The following is a 14260-nucleotide window of genomic DNA, read 5'->3' as shown; positions in this document are numbered from 1 at the left end:
GTTCTGAGATACTTAGTGAAATGAAGTGAGACCAGAGTCGGCACCAGGAGACAGTTGTTGTCGGCGCTGGCTGGTGGGCTGAGGTCGTCTGAAGGCTCGGCTTGGAAATCAGAAGAGGCGATTTTGGAGACGGTTTCTTTTTTCTCGTGCTCTTTAAGCTCTTTGGTGGCGGTGGCGGCGACCTCGGCGGTTTGAGCCAACTTAATCACAGCCTGGAGTGTAGGCTCGTCCTCGGTGAGGAGCTTATTACGGACTGTGGTGTTTTTCATCCCAAAAATAAGAGCGTCGGTGAGGCGAGCTTCCGGGCTGTCAAACTTGCACTTTGACAGCACCGTTCGAAGTCGCGTAGCGAATTGGTTGATCGACTCGGAGTCCCGTTGTGCCATTCTGGAAAATTGGTGTCTGAAGACCACGGCTGGCTTCGTGGGCTTGAAGTGATTCGCGAGTCTTGCTTGTAGGTCGTCCCATGGAACGGATTTCGCCGGGAGCGGGTCGGTCAGAGTTTGAACGAGGTCGAAGATTTCTGGACCACAATAGTTGAGGAAAATAGCCCGCTTTCTGTCGGCTTCGGCGTCTCCCATTCCTGCCGCTTCAAGGAAGATCTCGAATTTTGCCATGTAGGCGTCCAACGATGACTTTTCGGGATCGAAATAGTCAGGAGCCTGTTGTGGTTCCGTCTGAGGCCCCTCAGGGAACGGCTGATCTGCTGTCGGTTTCCAGCTCAGAGGGAGAGGCTGAGGAACAGGAGGTGCAGACAGACGAGGAGGAGGAATCCCAGGCTGCAGAAGAGGGAGGACAGCCAGAGTCCCACCAGGGGGAGCTCTCTCCAGCAAGCAGCCTGGATTCCTTAGAGGAAAATGCACAAGCCATAATTGATCTGCGACAAAGAAGAGCTACTCAGAGACGGAATCAATTGGCTAAGTACTTTCAGCATTAAAGAGGCAACAGCTGGGTTTGGGTGTGTTGCTCTTGGGAAAGGCTAAAAGGCAGACCCACCCTTCCTGGCTTGTGGAGTTTTATCTTTGAGAGTCTTGGGACCTGGCTGTGAACTTTGGCGTCTTGGAATCCTGGTTTGTGCCTTTGACTATTGAAACCTTGGGGGTGTGTGCCAGCAAGAAGCTTGCTGTATTGTCTGGACATCAGGACTCTGCTGTAACGTATTATAGCCTGTCTGTTGGGAAGAACAGGTTTTCCTCTGTGTTTATTTTTTCCAGCTATAAAATACTTTTGGCTTTTACCAGAGTGTCTGGCTGTTTTTTCCAGTTGGTGTTGAGGTCTGGGGGAACCCAGACAGAACAGAGCCCGGCCGATCTGGAGATTGCTCATTCTGCACGCGTGGTTTCTTCGGTTCTCGTCGCCAGTGAAATGAAGTGAGACCAGACAAGCACTCGGTAGACAGTTCCTTTATTAGCTCTTTTTGAAAGTGACATTCAGCATGGAACTCGTCTGAGCTGTCAGTGGAAAATACAGCTCTATTTATACTATTTGTGGCTCGCGCCAAAAGGACCTGTCATGCGTCTGAGCCAATCAGACGCGACCTTGTTTTATTTACATTTTCTGCCCGGAAACAGCATTTCTCCTCAGTTAAAACTCATAGACTCAACACTTAGCTTGCAGCTGTGAGGCAATTCACAGTCCTTCTTTCACAAAGTGAAACACATTTTGCTCTGGTTTAGTTTCAAAGCGGGGGGAAATCAGCACACAAAGGTCAACGTCAGCAAAGCAGGCACAAAACACAAGGATCAGATAATCCTCTGCAATGGCCAAACCCACAGGCTTCTATTTATAGCAGCCTCACTAATTACCACAGCCCCACCCAACCACAGGTGGCCTCATTTTCTTTGATAATAATCTCTCCGTTGTTGTTGCCTATGCATGGCTCTCTGCATGCGTGGCTGTATCATTAACTCTTGTTCTGAATCCAAAGAGGAGCTAGATAATTGATCTCCTTCTGAGCTGTCTGCCACACTCTCTTCCTCCCTGTCACTCATGTCTTCTTGGTCAGAGGAGCCTTCATCAGCAGATTCCACCGGGAACAAAACAGGCCTGCAGCATGTGGATGTCTCCCCCACATCCACAGTCCTTGGAGCAGGGGCTGGGCCAGAGCTAACCCCAACATTGTGCATTTCTGAGTGCCCACACCCAAAATTCAATGCCTGGGAAGGGTGAAAACAGTTTCCCCCACTCTCCGGAGGCCCCTTGGAGGCCAGAAACAGCCTGTTTCCCAACTTCTGGTGGCCCCAGTATGCTCATGTTTCACCCTCCTTAGGCTCCAAAGGCTTCTCTATTGCCGGGAGAGGGTAAAACTGCCCTCTTCTGTCCTCCCGGAGGCTCTCTGGAAGCCAAAATCGCACTCCCAGAGCCTCTGGGCGAGCCAAAAATCAGCTGGCTGGCATACACATGCAAGTTGGAGCTGAGCTAGAGCAATGGCTCATGTGCCAGCAGATATGGCTCCGTCGCCATCACTCGTCTAGGGAGGACCAGCCGCAAGCGATCAAAAAGATGAGTGTGAGAAGTGGCTGATATCAGGATGTCATAAAAGGACGGACAGTTAAGGAATATTTAGCTTAACTTTTGTGGAAGTGTTCGTCTTTAACAATGTGAAAAAAAATCAGCTCTCTTCAAGTGATGAACCATCGCCTCAGAAATCTCACTCTTTGTCACCAGTGTTCTAGCTTGGTAGAACAACAGGGTCGGGAACCTGCGAGAGCTATCATGGGTTTTCCCAAAAATGCCCATGTAACACCAACACTCCGCAGTCTGCATTGGTTGCTGATCAGTTTCCGGGCACAATTCAAAGTGTTGGTCATTACCTATAACGTCCTTCATGGCACCGGACCAGGGTATCTACGAGACCGCCTTCTGCCGCATGAATCCCAGCGATCAGAGTGGGCCTTCTCCAGATCCCATCAACAAAACAATGTCGTTTGGCGGGGCCCAGGAGAAAAGCCTTCTCTGTGGCGGCCCTCTGGAACCAACTCCCCCCGGAGATTAGAATTGCCCCCACCCTCCTTGCCTTTTGTAATATCCTTAAAACCCACCTCTGCCATCAGGCATGGGGGGACTGAGATATTCTTTCCCCCTAGGCCTTTACAATTTATGCATGTTATGTTTGTTTGTAGGGATGTTTGGTTTTACAATAAGGGTTTTTTAGTTGTTTTAGTATTGGATTTATATGATGTTTTTTATTACTGTTGTTAGCCGCCCTGAGTCTACGGAGAGGGGCAGCATACAAATCCAATAATAAATAAATAAATAAATAAACAAACAAACAAACAAACAAATAAATAAACTGAGGTGAGACGCTGGTTAGAACTTATTATTTAACACAGCTGCCAACAGAACAAAGCAACAGGCAAGCCTCTGTCAGTCTGCTATTTATATAGTGGTTGTCATAACTGGTAGCCAATAGCAGGGCTGCAATTTTCCCGCCGGCTAGAGTGTCAAAGGAAACAGCTCTTAGTTGCTAGGTAGATTTTGAGCATGGAAACGCAGCACTTTGCAGTTCGAAAAACCCTCAAATCCCACTCCTGGCTGGCCCCACTCACCCCACCCCGCCCCTTCCAGATGTCCCCATGCAACCCTTTTGAAAGCAGGTAAGTGCAGGGCATGCAAAGAGGTTCACGGAGGACAAAAATGGACCTATCAGAAGTTCAGGAAGGGTCCATTTCTAGCCTCCAGAGGGCCTCTGGAGCCTGGGGAAGCCATTTTAGCCCACTCCAGAACAGTAAGGAACTGTTTTAACTCTATTTCTGCCAATCAAACTTCCCAAACTTTGCTGCCTCTTTGCTCTCTGGAAAACAGCCCCTCCCCTTTGGGAATGCAGACTACATTCCACCACAGCACCTTAGTCACTTCCCAATCAGATTACTGCAATATGCTCTATCCTTAAGAACTACTATGGGGCCATAACTGAACCCAAATGCAGAGACATGAGTGATGGGCTTTTCTCGTTACGCAACATGATGCCACACTCTTGTGAGCTCTACCAGCTCCCAGTTTTAGCCTCCGAGTGCAATTTAAAATTATCACCGTTAAGGATCTACAGTGTGTAGGAAGTTAGCACCTTTTAGAAGAGTGAAATATTTTAGGAAATATTAAAAAGGCAGAATATTATATTTTCCCTAAAGGAGGAAAATGTTTCTAAAGACAGAAACTCAAGAGCTTTAGCTCCCTGCCCCCCTTCCCCAGGAGATATTTGGAGCCCATTGAGAAGGACTGGGCCAGGTTATCTACAAGACAAAAGGTCTTCAGATCCAGGATGATGGGATTATCCTTCAGGGCAAAGCCATTCAGCCACAATAGAAACTGCACAACAAAGCCCCTTCATTGCATCAGCCCAAGCTTCAACCAAGCCAAGATAGAATTAGCAGTGACCCCCCTAAATTCAGTGGTCCTCAACGTTTCTAATGCTGAGACCCCTTAATACAGTTCCTCATGTTGTGGTGACCCCCAACCATAAGTCTAGCGCCAATTCTCCCAAAAGAGCTTTAAGATGATTGATAAGAAGGTCAGAGGGACACCCCCACTATAAACACCTGATTGGTCGGATCTTCTGTTCTGTTGGGCTCTCTGGTAGACTCCTCCCGAAAATTCACAGGTACAAATTTCAGACACACACACATTTGAAAATTCAAAACAATGTTCTTTATAATGAAAATTCACTTAATACCAAGCACTCTTTTGGTATAGCAAAGAGCACTCATCTCCAAACAAACTGGTAATTTGTACAAGTCCCTTATCAGTTCTGTGATACTTAGCTCGCAGCTGTGAGGCAATTCACAGTCCTTCTTCTTTCACAAAGTGAAACACACTTTGCTCTGGTTTAGTTTCAAAGCGGGGGAAAATCAGCACACAAAAGGTCAAAGTCAGTAAAGCAGTCACGAAACACAATGATCAGATAATCCTCCACAATGGCCAAACCCACAGGCTGCTATTTATAGCAGCCTCACTAATGACCACAGCCCCAGCCAACCACAGGTGGCCTCATTTTCTTTGATAATAATCTCTCAGTTGTTGTTGCCTATGCATCGCTCTTCGCATGCGTGGCTGTATCATTAACTCTTGTTCCGAATCCAAGGAGGAGCTAGAGAATTGATCTCCTTCTGAGCTGTCTGCCCCACTCTCCTCCTCCCTGTCACTCATGTCTTCTTGGTCAGAGGATCCTTCATCAGCAGATTCCACCGGGGGGGGGACAAAACAGGCCTGCAGCATGTGGATGTCTCCCCCACATCCACAGTCCTTGGGGCAGGAGCTGGGCAGAGCTAACCACAACATCTTCCAAGGTGATAGAAGAGAAGCTTCAGTTCCTAACACCATGGAAAATTTGTCTTTTCCCGTGGTCTTAGGTGACCCCTGTAGATGTTAAATAGTAAGGGGGAAGGGACTGACACCTTAGGCACCCCGTAAGGGAGAGACCTAGAGGTCGACCTCTGACCCCCCCCCCCCCCCACTAACACCGACTGCGACCAACCGGAGAGGTAGGAGGAGAACCATTGCAGAACAGTGCCTCCCACTCCTTATCCCTCCAGCAGGCGCAGAAGGATACCTTGGTCGATGGTATCAAAAGCCGCTGAGAGGTCAAGAAGCACCAGGACAGAGGACAAGTCCCTTTCCCAGGCCCACCAGAGGTCATCCATCAAACCTATTTGCATTTCATCCATCATTACTCTGTCTTTCTAACAACCAAATTAAAAGATCTCTTTTATAGAAAAAGATAAAATCATCCTAGATCCTATTATTTCATCAATAATTGCTTCATCAACCTAACAATCAATCTTATATGAATAAAGATCTTATATTACTTCAACAACTAGTTTTAATCTTTAAAAAAAGCTAAGCATTGCATAATTTATCTTCATTTTCAAATCTAACATTCCTAATCTTAGTTCTTTTTTTTAATAAATATTTTTATTGGTTTTTTACAATGTAAAACACACACACAACATAAAACAAGTGTTTTGTGAATTGTGCCCACCACCAGACAAACATTCATACCCCACCACCAAATTGGGGGTGTTTCTTGTATAAACCATTTTAACCCAAGAGCAAAGTATCTATTTACATATTATAAAGTGATTCCAATTTGTTTCTTGTAGCTTGGTCTCGTATTCTACTCACCATATATTGTCTTACCATGTCGCATTGTCCCATCAGTTGTCGCAAGTCAGTTTCATTAACCAAATTCATCCTTTTATCCATAATCTCAAATTGAATGTGGTCCACCATGTACCGGTATCAATTTTGCATTGTCCATTTTGTCGCATCCTTCCAACCCAAGACTATTACCGTTTGAGCGCTTTCTATCGCTGCTTGTTTTATTTCTCTAAATTCTCCCATCGCATTGCTTTTGAGTAATACTGCCATTTCCTTTGTTTTAATCTTAAAAAAGCTAAGCATTGCATAATTTATTTTCATTTTCAAATCTAGCATTCCTAAACTTAGTTCTTAAATTTTCCTTTAAATATGTGTTACACAATTATCTTAATGCTGCCCCCCTTTCTCTTTTTGTCAACCAGTTTTTTCAATCATAATTCCATTCTTTTCCATTAATTTTATGTTAATTATTTATACTCTCTATTTTGATTTTCAATCCACTCGTAAAATTTCCTCCAGATTCTATAAAACTCCAAGTCACCTTTGTCTTTAATTTTCACTGTTAGTCTATTCATTTCAGCACAGTCCATAATCTTTCTTAGTACAGTGGTACCTCATCTTACGAACGCCTCTTCTAACGAACTTTTTAAGATACTAACCCAGTGTTTAAGATTTTTTTGCCTCTTCTTCCGAACTATGTTCACCTTACGAACCCAAGCAGCTGCTGCTGGGATGAAGGGGTTTCTTTTTTTCCCATTTTTTGAAGAAAGAAAAGGGAGGGGCTGCTTGGAGTAGGAAACATTTTGCAGAGAACAAGGTGCTTGCAAAGGAACTGAAAGGGTGTCTTTTTAAGAAACAAAAGGGAGGAGGGAGGGGCAGCTTGGGGGAGGAAATTTTTTGCAGAGAACAAGGTGCTTGCAAAGGAACTGAAAGGGTGTCTTTTTAAGAAAGAAAAGGGAGGAGGGAGGGGCAGCTTGGGGGAGGAAAATTTTTGCAGAGAACAAGGTGCTTGCAAAGGAACTGAAAGGGTGTCTTTTTAAGAAAGAAAAGGGAGGAGGGAGGGGCAGCTTGGGGGAGGAAATTTTTTGCAGAGAACAACATGCTTGCAAAGGCACTGAAACTGTGTCTTTTGAAGAAAGAAAAGAGAGGGGCGCCCCCCTTGCCTTTCTTCCTTCCCACTCACCCTTTAGCCTAGCCTTGCTTCTTCTACCGGCTCCCTTTAGCTGCTCCTCCCTGCCCTCTGTTCGCCTCCCTTCTAAACTTTGGGATTTTCCTGAAGGATTTGCACACATTATTTGCTTTCACATTGATTCCTATGGGAAACATTGTTTCATCTTACGAACTTTTCACCTTACGAACCTCCTCCTGGAACCAATTAAGTTCGTATGATGAGGTACCACTGTACTTCTCTTTCTGTTGGTATTCTATTCAACTTCCAATTTTGTGCATAAACAATTCTGGCATTCAGAGTATTGAATTATAACCTGAAATATTTTTGTTAGGTATTTTTGCCAGAAAAAAATTAATAAAGAAGAAATATATCTAATTGTTCTTATAGTGACTGCTGTGCAGAATTATTTATTTATTTATTTATTCTTTGTCCAATACACAATACACATGGAAGAGAATAGACATGAAGTAATATATATAAAGATAATATGTAAGATAGAAGAGAAAATGTACGAGAGGAAGAAAATATATATGATATATGAGATAAAGGAAAGACAATTGGACAGGGGATGATAGGCACACTAGTGCACTTATGTACGCCCCTTACTGGCCTCTTAGGAACTTGGAGAGGTCAATCGTGGGTAGACTAAGGGAGAAATGTTGGGGGTTAGGGGTTGACACTATTGAGTCCGGTAATGAGTTCCACGCTTCGACAACTCGATTGTTAAAGTCATGTTTTTTACAGTCAAGTTTGGAGCCGTTAATATTAAGTTTGAATCTGTTGCGTGCTCTTGTGTTGTTGCGGTTGAATTAGTCATTGACTGGTAGGACATTGCAGCATATGATTTTGTGGGCAATACTTAAATCGTGTTTTAGGCGCCGTAGTTCTAAGCTTTCTAGACCCAGAATGTTTTTGATATTGTCCGGAGCGTCCCATTGCTGCCGCTACGGGTTTGCCAAACCAGTGCGAACTGGTAGCAATTCATTATTGCTTACGACTTTTTGCAGCATCCCTATGATCGTGTGTCCAAAATGTGGATACTTGGCAATGGGCATATATTTATGAGAACTGCAGTGTCCCAGGAATGTTGTTTATGCTCTTCTGAGAAAGACAAGTCAATTAACAACCATGTTACTAACAATAGCTGCAGTGATTAACTTAGGCAAAAACGATGGGATAAAATTCACTTAAAAATGGTCTCCTACAGAAATGTTCAGCCCCATTGTGGTAGGTTCTTCCTCCTATTTTCTGAACAACAGCCACTTCAGTTTCGATTCCTTCACTATTGTTTGGAGGTTTTTGTATTGTGGTTTTATCTTCCCTTCCTTAGTGTCTGTTAAATATTATCTTGTAAGCAGCTCAAATCAAATCAATTCTCTTCCCTCGCTTTTTTTTTAAAAAAAATGTGCCTTGAAAGCTGCTCAAGATTGGTTTGGTTTGAGATTTATTTATTTATTTATTTATTTATTTATTGATTGATTGATTGATTGATTGATTGATTGATTGATTGTTAGAATTGAAAGGGACCATGAAGGCCATCGAGTTCAACCCCCTGCCCAAGCAGGAACCCTATAGTACACCAGTCAAGTGGCAGTACAATCTTCTCTTAAAAATGTCCACAGTGTTGGAGTTCACAACGTCTGCTGGTAGGTTGTTCCATTGGTTGATCGCTCTGACCGTCAGGAAGTTCCTCCTTATCTCCATGTTGAATCTCTCCTTGGTCAGCTTCCAGCCGTTGTTCCTCATCCGGCCCTCTGGTGCCCTGGAGAATAAAGTGATCCCCTCCTCTCTGTGACATCCCCTTGTATACTTGTAGACTGCTACCATGTCCGCTCTGGCCCACCTTTTCTCTAGGCTATCTATGCCCAGTTCCCTCAGTCTCTCTTCATAAGTCTTGGTTTCTAGTCCCTTAATCATCTTGGTTGCTCTTTTTTGCACCTTCTCCAGAGTTTCAATGTCTCTTTTGAAGTGTGGTGACCAGAACTGAATACAGTACTCCAGGTGTGGTCGGAGCAGGGTGTAGTAGAGTGGTATTAAGACTTCCCTGGTCTTGGAGTGTATTCCCCTGTTGATGCAGCTTAGGATTGTGTTGGCTTTTTTATCTGCTGCTGCACATTGTTGGCTCATGTTTAGTTGATTGTCCACCAAGACTCCGAGGTCTCTTTCGCAGTCGCTACTGCTAAGAGGGGTTTCTCCCAGGTTGTATGTGTGTCCAGGGTTTTTTCTGCCTAGGTGAAGGACTTTGCTCTTGTCGATGTTAAACATCATTTTGTTGGTGTGGGCCCACTGTGTTAGTCTGTCTAGGTCTTTCTGCAATTTGAGCCTGTCTTCTAGGGCAGTGTTTCCCAACCTTTTTTGAGCCGCGGCACATTATTCACATTTACAAAATCCTGGGCAACATTGAGTGAGGACGGGGTGGGGGGTGGGGGACTAAAAAAGTTTGGACAAAACCCCCCTCTCTTTCTCCCTTTTGCCCTATTTCTCCCTCCCTCTTTCTTTCCCTCTCTCTCTCCATCCCTCTTTCTTCCTTCCTTCCTTCCTCTCTTTTTTGCTCTTCCTCTCTCCCTCCTTCCCTTCCTCTTTCTCTCTTTCTTGCTTTCTTTTTCTCTCTCTCTCTTGCTATCTCTTTTATTCTCTCTCTTGCTTTCCTTCTCTCTTTCTCTTTCTCTCTTGCTTTCTCTCTCTCTCTTGCTTTCTTTCTCTTTCTTTCTCTCTTCCTCTCTCTCTTACTCTATTTCTTTCTTTCTTTCTTTCTCTCTCTTGCTTTCTCTCTCACACACACTCTTTCTCTCTCTTTCTCTCTCCCTTGCTTTCTCTCTATCTCTTGCTTTCCTTCTCTTTCTCTTTTGCTTTCTTTCTCTCTTGCTTTCTTTCTCTTTCTTTCTGTCTCTCTCTGTCTCTTCCTCTCTCTCTCTTTCTCTATTTCTTGCTTTCTTTCTCTCTCTCTTGCTTTCCTTCTCTCTTTCTCTCTTGCTTTCTTTTTCTCTCTCTCTTGCTTTCTTTCTCTTTCTTTCTCTCTCTCTTTCTTGCTTTCTCTCTCTTGCTTTCTCTCACACACACACTCTTAGTCTCTCTCTCCCTTGCTTTCTCTCTCTCTCTTGATTTCTCTCTTGCTTTCTCTCTCTCCTCCTTTTTCTCTCTCTCTCTCGTGCACCACGCCGGCAACAGAGAGAGAAAGAGAGAGAGAGAGCGGAGAGTGGAGGGTGGCTTGCCGGTCTTCGTCCCCCTGGATCAGTGGCCTCGCATGGCCCCAGCACGGACTCCACCGTCGCCTTCGCCTCCGCCTAAGAGGCAGCGGCCACAGTCACCCTTCGCCCTCCCAGGTGTGCATGCCACCAGCGCCCGGCCACGCGCCGCCTTCGTCTCCCGGTACCCCGCCCGACTTCTACCTACAGGAACGGGTGGTGGGGCACCACGAAGGGCGGCGCTTCAAGGCCACCATGGCGCCACTGTTGTCATCATGGCGCAAAGCCTTGCAGTCCTGGATCGCTCACTTCTCCGGCCAGCAAGCCAGCTGCCTGGAAACTGGCGTGCTTTTTAAACGCACACTTTTCAAACGCGGCGCTTTCCTGGGCAGCCGACTTTGCTGGCCGGAGAAGGGAGCGATTCAGGACTGCGTGGCTTTGCGCCACTTCAAACATTTCTGGGGGGGTGGGTTCCCTAATAGCTGTGCGGGCGCACACCCACGCAGCTTAGAAGCAACAGTGGCCGGCGCCCTCCCACCGAGCCCCAAAAGCTCACTTGCCATCACCACCAAGTAAGCTCCAGCCAGGCTGGGCTCGCGGCACACCTGACCATGTCCCGCGGCACACTAGTGTGCCATGGCACACTGGTTGGGAAACACTGTTCTAGGGTATTGGCTACCCCTGCCAGCTTGGTGTCGTCTGCGAATTTGATCAGATGCCCTTCTATTCCCTCATCCAAGTCGTTGATGAAAATGTTGAAGAGCACAGGGCCCAGGACTGAACCCTGTGGTACCCCACTGCCTACGTTCTTCCATGTGGATTTGGAACCGCGGAGGACAACTCGTTGGGTGCAGTTGGTCAGCCAGCTATTGATCCATCTGCATGTGTTGTAGTCTACTCCGCTTTTTGGGTGGCCATATAATATTTTAAGTAAATAAATAACCCCGAGAAATCATCGGGGAGGATTCTCAGAGTCCACCAATGAATGGGTGTTTACTGAGTTCTCCAGTTCCTGAGATATTCAAACAAGGATTGTGTTCTCATTTGATTACTTATGGCACACACCTTGTTTTCAGAGAAAGGAATTCAACCTTTCCATCTTCTGTTAAGCACCTTACTTCAAAATAAACAGCTAAGTCACACCCAGCCACAACAGCATGTTTAGAATTGCAATTAATATCGCCAGATCCTATCAAATAAGAGATAATCCTGTTAGGTAATGCAACATTTTTCAACCCTGACAACTTTTAAGATGGGTGAACTTCAACTCTCAAAATTTCTCAGCCAGCATGCTGGATGGTGAATTCTGGGAGTTAAAAATCCACCCAACTTAAAGCCATGAAGTTGAAAAACACTGTTGTAGGGTCATTCATTTCTAATTAATTTCTCTCTCACACATACATGATCTCCAATGTACCGGGGATGGACCAAAAAATGGAAACACCTTGCAGCTCTTTCGTGGAATCCAGATTTGGGAAGCTCCCTTCGAACAGTTTTTGTGGAAACTGGGTTCTCTACGTCAATGTTTCCCAACCTTTTTTGAGACGCGGCACATTTTTCATATTTTCAAAATCCTGGAGAACATTGAGCGGGGGGGGGGGGGGGGGCTAAAAAAAAGTTTGGACAAAAAAAAATCTCTCTTCCTCCCTTTCACTCTATTTCTCTCTCCCTCCCTCTTTCTCTCTCTTCCTTCCTTCCTCTCTCTCTGTCTCTCTTGCTATCTCTCTTGCTATCTCTCTCTTTCTCGTTACACCACGCCGGCAACAGCGACATCGGGCAGTAGCCAGGGGTGGCGGCAGAGCAGTTGACTGCGAGCAGGAGCCCTGACGGCAGCAGCTGGACGTGCTGCTGGACGCCGTATATGCTGGTGCTGTGCTGGGCATGGGCGTGGGGCTAGCACCTCCGGCCCAGCCAGCGAGCCAGTGCCAGCCCCGCAGCGCCAGCATGTACAGCCTCCAGCAGCACGTCCAACCGCCACCATCGGTGCCTCCACCTTGGAACTCTCTCTCGCCGCCGCCATCCCCCGGCGACTGCCCGGGGCCACTGCAGCCGGCAGCCTCCCGTTCCCGCTGCCAGTGCCCTCCCGCCGGGCCCCAAAGGACATTTGTTGCCGCCCCCGCCAGCGAAGCTCCAGCTGGGCATGAAGAATAAAGCTCAGCTTCCAGTCTCGGAAGCTGAGTTTCGCGGCACACCTGGCCATGTCTTGCGGCACACCAGTGTGCTGCGGCACACCGGTTGAAAAACACTGCTCTACGTGTCTGTTTGCAGTGATTTTAGGAGCTGTGGTCTTGCGATCCGCTCTAACAATTCGCTCTAACCATTCGTCCGACAGTCTCTCTCAGACAACTTCGACTTTCGACCAGACCTGTGCTTGGCTGAGGACGTTTTCCCTTCTCTTTCAAAAGCAGTGATTACTTTTGAGACATGACCTCTTGAAACGCCAAACATTCGGGCATTTTCTGTTACACTAGCGCCTGCCATTCGAGCACCAACAATTTGGCCTCTTTGAAAGTCTGAGAGGGTTACCATTTCTAGAAGGTTATAACCAATTTCCTTAAATTTCTGTAAAAAAAAAAGGTAGTTTAAAAAACATATCAAATAACATAATTTGTTTAAAAAAACATTATAATATGTCAAGTTCTGATTGATTTGAACATGTTCAAACATTATGATGCCAAAAAAGCAAGTGTTTCCATTTTTATGTCCACCCCCTGTACCTCCCAACTCACTTTTTGATAAACCCACTAGAGATAGTGTTCTGCCGGCGTGTTTCAACCGGCCATAATTATAGGGTAATTAGTCCAGGAAGACACACACCACATGATAAAAGGAAAACCCAAAAGTTTTTATAAACAGAAAAACAGAAACAGCTCCCTTTTTAAATGTCAAAGGGATTTTCTGGTACACACAAGGCACAGGTGAAATGCAATCCAATTGCTCACCCAATAACTGGGAAATTGAGTCCAATTCTAAAGTCCAGAGAGTCCACACACAATCTTGAACAGCACAAAAACCATGATCTTGACGAAACAATGAATCAGATAAACTGTCATGAGGCTAAAGCACCAGGCTGCACTTTTATCTGTAGCACTAATTACAGCATCCTCACCCAACCACAGGTGGCCTCATTTTCTCTTGTAATAATCCTTCAGTTGTTGTCTCCTATGCATCACTCTACGCATGCGTGGATGTGTCATTAATTCTTGTTCAGAATCCAGGGATGATACAGATGACTGATCTCCTCCTGGGCTGTCTGCCAAACTCCCCTCTTCCCTGTCACTCACGCTTCCTTGGTCAGAGGAGACTTCGTCGGCAGATTCTACTGGGAGCAAAACAGGCCTGCGGCATGTGGATGTCTCCTTCACATCCACCTCCACATTCCTTGGGGCAGGAGCTGGGCCAGAGCTAACCACAACAGATAGGCAGCCAACAAATTTAATAAAGAGATTCCATGACGCATATCCCTTTCAGTGGTGGTTTTCAATTTTTTTTTACTACCAGTTCTGTGGGTGTGGCAGGGGAAATTTGTTTATTTATTTGTTTGTTTCCTCGCTTGTTTATATTTCTAGGCCGCCCTTCTTCTGAGACTATATATAAATATATGTAAATATGAATGAATAAATGAGTAAACAAACAACAAGGATACTGTAAAATCCCCATCCTCCCCCCCCCCACTCCAGGGGAAGCTTACTGCAAAATCCCCATTTCCTCCTGATCAACTGGGAGGCAGAGAATAGATGGGGCGGCAGAGGTGGTATTTACCGGTTCTCTGAACTACTCAAAATTTCCGCCACTGGTTCTCCAGAAC

The sequence above is a fragment of the Erythrolamprus reginae genome, chromosome 1 (assembly GCF_031021105.1).
Source record: "Erythrolamprus reginae isolate rEryReg1 chromosome 1, rEryReg1.hap1, whole genome shotgun sequence".
Classification (NCBI taxonomy): Eukaryota; Metazoa; Chordata; class Lepidosauria; order Squamata; family Dipsadidae; genus Erythrolamprus; species Erythrolamprus reginae.
The sequence above is the reverse complement of the archived record's forward strand: the minus strand, read 5'-3'. Positions refer to the sequence as shown.